This window comes from Mirounga angustirostris, unplaced genomic scaffold, assembly GCF_029215605.1.
Source record: "Mirounga angustirostris isolate CCGP_5_RB_7025 unplaced genomic scaffold, mMirAng1.0.hap1 SCAF_9, whole genome shotgun sequence".
Taxonomy (NCBI): domain Eukaryota; kingdom Metazoa; phylum Chordata; class Mammalia; order Carnivora; family Phocidae; genus Mirounga; species Mirounga angustirostris.
Window position 1 is genome coordinate 140,499,941 of NW_026991717.1, and position 6,000 is coordinate 140,505,940.

A 6,000-nucleotide genomic window follows, 5' to 3' on the forward strand; every position below is an offset into this window, starting at 1 on the left:
GAGATCGATAAGGACGGGCTGCCTTTCTGAAACATCCCAGCCATCTGAGCAGACAACAATATTTCCATCTTCTAAATGTTCCCAAGAGAGCCTCAACTGGAGCCTGCCCACAAGGCCTCCTGATTTTATTCTGCAAGCTCTCTCATTACCTGAAATTAGAAGTACTTGAAAGGCATCTGGCCCCTCCGCTTTGCCCTGAGTGCTGTGTGGTGCCCCACTTCCCACCTGAGGCCGACGTGCTAGGGTTCCCTGGACGGTTGCCTCGGGGGGAGGGGGGCCCTTCTGGATCTCATCCTTCCCCCAGGCCAGGGACTCAAGTTCCCTCCCCGCACTAAAACCAAGGGAGGGTGTTTATGAAGGAGCTCTGACCGAAGTCCAGGCTCAACCCAGAATTTCTCTGTTTATTTTCGCTCCTCCCAGGTGAGCTGGCGGGACGGCCTGGGGACTCGCACCACCCCGATGACAGTCTCGGCATGGGTGCCAGGGCTGACCTCCCGGCTGGGTCCTCTGTGCCACTTCTGCTGAGGGCTCAGACAGGCTTGTCCTTTTAGCTTAACTGCCACGGCTGAGCCTGCAAGAGAGACTCGCTCCTTGGAATTCCCACAAATGCTTCCCAGTTTGTTTAGCTTGGGAAATTAGGCAAGAGCAGGTAGAAAAACTGGGGGTCAAATACGAGCCATTGCAAGAAACTGACTCACACTTTACCAACAGCAATTATTCACCCTCTTTCCTTTAGCTGGCTATTTATGTATTCATTTATTCAGCAAATATTTATAGAGCAGCCAACATGGGTCTCGGTCCCCTCACACCCCAACCTCACATCCTTGCAGACCAGGTCAAAGGTTGCCTCCTCTGGGAAGCCTGTGCTGGGTCTCTGTGCCAGACACCATCCCTCTCTGTCCCAAGGAAGGCCAGAGAAGGAGGTAGCTGTGGGATCAGACAGGCCTGGCTGAGAAGCAAGGCTCCGGGACCCCCGATGTGTGTCCTTGGGCAGATTGCTGAAACTTTCTGCCTGTTTCCTCACCTATGAAGTGTGGATAATAATACTACTTACCTCCTGAAATGAAATACCTGGGAATGCTATATAAAATGCAATAAACATTATTTGCAATATGCAACAGAGCTTACAGAAAGTAGAGGAGTCACCCAGGGGCCCAAACTAAGGGGATCTGAAATGGAGAGTGAGGAGCTGATCCTGACACCGAAGCAACCTCAGGGCATTGGACAGTCCCAGCATCCTCGCAGGGAAGGTGCTCAGGAACAGGAGAGAGCCTTGGGCATGTGCAAGGTGGAGTGTTGGGACCAGCATCCATGCCAAAAGCCAGGCTGGCTCAGAGGGCTCCCACTCCAAGGAATGGGCATCTAGGTGAATTCCACCTGCTGGAAGAGTGATGACTTCTAGCGCCCCCCAGGTTCAACGTTCCTCTTCCTCCAGGCACAGAGGTTTCCTGCCCCTTGCAATTAGCCTATCTTTGGGACTGGTTCTGGCCAAAGGGTGCTGAGAAGAAGAGAAGTGAGCCACTTCTAGACTAAAGCAATCAACATCCAGTGCCAGATTCTCCAGTGCTCTCTCCCACCCCCATCCCCAGGTGCCTGAGGATGCTGCACACTCAGATGGTAGAGTTGTGTTGAGATTGATGAAACCTGGATCATTGACTGGCTCCATGATGGACAGTTGTCTCTCCAATCTGAGTTGCTCAGATTCCCTGCAAACTTTGCAAGAGCTTCAAGAAATAAGCCTTTGTTGGGTTTCACCAGTGAAAGGACTGTTTGTTACTGAAGCAGAACTTAGGCTACCCTGACTAACAGAGCTGGCAAAAAGAGATAGCAAGCAAGGGAGCAAGTAGGATAACAAGGTAACTTGTTCATCTCTATTTAGAAAACTAATCTCCTCTGAGAATTCATATCCACAGTCCCGTACTTCACAAGAGTTTGGAGGTTGGATTTACACCATCCTTGTGATCCAGAAAACCCCAAACTGTAAAATCAATTTAAAGGTATCTCTGGTAAGGTCCAGCTACTGGAAGCAAACTCAAATCCCCCTCAACCTGGCCTCATAGGATTCCCACAAATATAGAACCATCAAACAGGCAATCCCAATCCCAAGTTAGAACCCCAAGTTCACTAAATAAATGCAATGAGTAGGAAACTTAAATAAACTTTTTTTTTTTTAGTGTTGTAAGAAAGGAAAACAAGAAACCAAACTATGGACAATTAGCAAAATACTATCAAAAAAATAAATAAATAAATAAACTTGAAAAAGAACCAGACAACTGGTTATGAAAATCTTATTAAATAGTATTAAAACCTCAATTTTTGGTAAAAGAGCAAATTAGATGTAGCTGAAAACAGAATTCATGAAATGGAAGGTATACTCAAAGAAATTACCCAGAGACACACAGAGAGAAAAAGAGATCAGGAAAAAAAAAAAAAAAGGTGGTAACAGACATGAAGGATAGAGTTAACAGTATACTCTACATCCAATTGGTGTTTCAGAAGAAAACAACAAAAAGAACAGGGCTGAAGGGGGGTGGATACTTGAAGATATAATGGCCAAGAATTTTTCAGAACTGATAATAGATGGGAATCTTTAGATTCAAGAACCACATTGAGTCTGTACCAGGATAAATAAAAATGAATTCATGCCCTGACATATCATACTTAAACTGCAGGATACCAAAACCAAAACAAAGGCATAAAGGTGGCCATTTTTTCATTCCCTTATTTATAAAAGGGATATTTTTGAACACCTAGGTGCCAGGTACTATTGTGGACACTTGGGACACATCAGTGGGAAAAAAAAATAAAACACCAGAATCCTTGCTCATTCTCACAGGAGAAATAATGAAAAATAAGCCTATGTAAATTTCACAATGTGGTAGCAAGTGATAAGTGCTATAGAAAAAGGAAAAGATCAGCATGCAGGAGGTGGATCTGGGATATGTGTGTGGTGGGAGAGGTAGGGGCAGAGTGTAGGAGTCACTAAAATGTGAGGGGAGGTCTCACTGAGAAGGTGAAATCTGAGCAAAGACTTCAAGTAAGGGAGGGACTTAGTGAAATAGAGGATGGGGGAGCACTCCAGGCTAGTGGATTGATCATTTCACATCTTCTTCTGTGGAGTAGCTGTTCAAAGCTTTTGTCCAAGGTTGCACTGTTTGCCTTACCATAGAGTTGCAAAAATGTTCTTATGTTTTCTGATAGAGTCTTTTACCATATGGGTGTACTGCAAACCTGTTCTCCCAGGCTGTGGTTTGTCATTCATTTTAACAGGTCCTTTGAAATGCGGATGTTGTTCATTTTCATGACCTCCACTTTGCCCAGTTTTACTTTTATGTTTTTGGTAATTTGGGTCTTATTAAGAAACCTTTGCCTACCCCAAGGTCACAAAAATTTTTCTATGTTTTCTAGAAGTTTTATATAGTTGGCCTTTATGTTTAGGTCTGTGTTCTCTTTCAAGTTAATTTTTGTGTATGATGTGAGGTAGGGGTTGAGGTAGGTTTATATTTTTACATATAGATATCCAGTTGTTGCATCAACATGTGTTTTAAAGGTTTTGCTTTTCCCAGTGATTTACCTTGGCCCCTTTTTAAAAAATCAATTGGTCATATATATATGGAACCATTTCTGGGTTCTCTGTTCTGTTCCATTGATCTAGATATCTATCCTTATGTCAATGCCATACTATTGCTTTATAATAGGTCTTAAAACTCAATAGTATAAATCCTCCCACTTTGTCCTTTTTGAAAATTGCTTTGGCGATTCTAGGTTCTTTGCATTTCCATTTAAATTTTAGAATCACCTTGTTAATTTCTACAAAAAGACAACATAATTGGGATTATGTTGAATCTACAGATCATTGAGGACAGGATTGACATCTAATAGTATTAAGTCTTTGGATCCATGAACATGGTATATCTCTTTATTTCTTTATGCCGTCTTTAATTTCTCTCAGCATTGCTTTGTAGATTTTAGCATGCAGGTCTTGTATATATTTTGTGAAATAAATCCCTAGGCATTTCATATATTTTATGCTATTGTAAATGGTATTATTTTTTAAGCTTTTTTATTTTGAGATAATTTACAAATATCAGAAGAGTTGCTAAAAGAGTACAAAGAGTTATCATATAACTTTCACTCAGCTTCCCTTAATGTTAATACCTAAATCATGGTGCAATTATGAAAACCAGGAAATTAACATTGGTATGATACTATTAACTAAATTACAGAATTTATTTGGATTTTACCAGTTTTTCCACTAGGATTCTTTTTGACCCCAGGATCCCACATCATATTTAGTTGGAACATCTCCTTAGTCTCCTACAATCTGTGACAGTTCTTCAGTATTCCTGTCTTTCACGACTTGACACTTTTGAAGAGTAATGGTCAGGCGTTTTGTAGACTGTCCCTCAATCTGGCTTTGTCTAATGTTTTCACATAATTATTTGAGGTTAAGCATTATTGAGAAGAACACCACTGGGGCAATGTACGTTATATCAGGGAATTCTAATCACTTGGTGAAGATGGTGTCTGTCAGATTCCTGCATGGTATTATACTATTTTGCTTTTCATTAGTAACTTTGGGGTGTGAGACACTTTGAGACTTAGCAAATGCTCTGCTTCTTTTTAAACTTTTGCCCACTAATTCTAACATCCATTGGAGTATCTTGCCTCCATTACTTCCATGGAATGCTACGGTGATTTTTCTGTCTCCCTCAATCCTTTGACATTTATTAATTGGAATTCTGTCCCACCTGTTCTTTTTTCCTTTTTCCCTTTCTTCTTCTTTCTTTGGGATTAATTGTGGTTTTTTATTCCATTTTCCCCTCTAATATCCAATAAACTACATCTCTTTGTTCTAATTTTTAGGAGTTGCTCTGGGATTTAAAAGATGCATATTTAACTTCTCACAGTCTGGTTTCAAATGTTATACCATGTCAGATATGATGCAAGTATCTTACAACAGCATTCTTCCATTTCACCTCTCCTGTCCATTGTGTTATGGTTGTCATAGATTATACCTTTCAATATCCAATAAGAGCCACAGTACCTTGTTGATATTTTGATTTAAGCAATCAACTGTCTTAAGGAGATTAAAATTTGAGAAAAAAGTATTTTAATAACTGTTTTTAAATGCATACGGCAGAATAATATGAAATATTCCACATACAATAGCAATCTATACTCCATATATGTTTTTATATGTTTATGTTTAATATACAAAATGTGTAGAAGCATATGTATCAAACATTATTTCCTTTGGGGAACAGGTTGGAAGGGTTTATTATTATTATTTTCTGTTTGTATTTGGATGAAATGAGTATATGTGACACCTATAATTTAAGTATATGTAATCAAGTTTTAATTTTTTAATAACATTTATGAACCACCAGAGTGCCACAAATATCATGCAAACAATCACTCTTAAAGTGGGCTTTTGTTTAAAAAAAATTTTTTTACATTTATCTACATTTTTTCCATTTCCAATACTCCACTACTTTTTGTAAATCCAGCTTTCCACCTGACGTCATTTTCTTTCTACTTGAAGAATTTTCTGGGGCACCTGGGTGGCTCAGTTGATTAAGCATCTGCCTTTGGCTCAGGTCATGATCTCAGGATCCTGGGATTGAGCCCCGCACTGGGATTCCAGCTCAGTGGGGAGCCTGCTTCTCTCTCTCTCTCTCTCTGCCCCTCCCCCAACTCATGGGTGCTCTCCTCCTCTCTCTCTCTCTATATATATACACATATATATATAAAATAAATAAATAAAATCTTTTTTTAAAAAAAGAACTTCCTTTAACATTTCTTGCAGTGCCAGTCTGCTGGTGTCTTAAAAACTCTTTATTTTGCCTTCATTTTGAAAGATATTTTTGTAGAGTGTAGAATTCTAGATTAAATTTCTTTCACTGTTTTAAAGATGTCACCCCATTGACTACTGGTTTGCATTGTTTCCAAAAAGAAAACATTTTTTATATCGTTCTCTCTGTATTTCTCCTTCTCTGG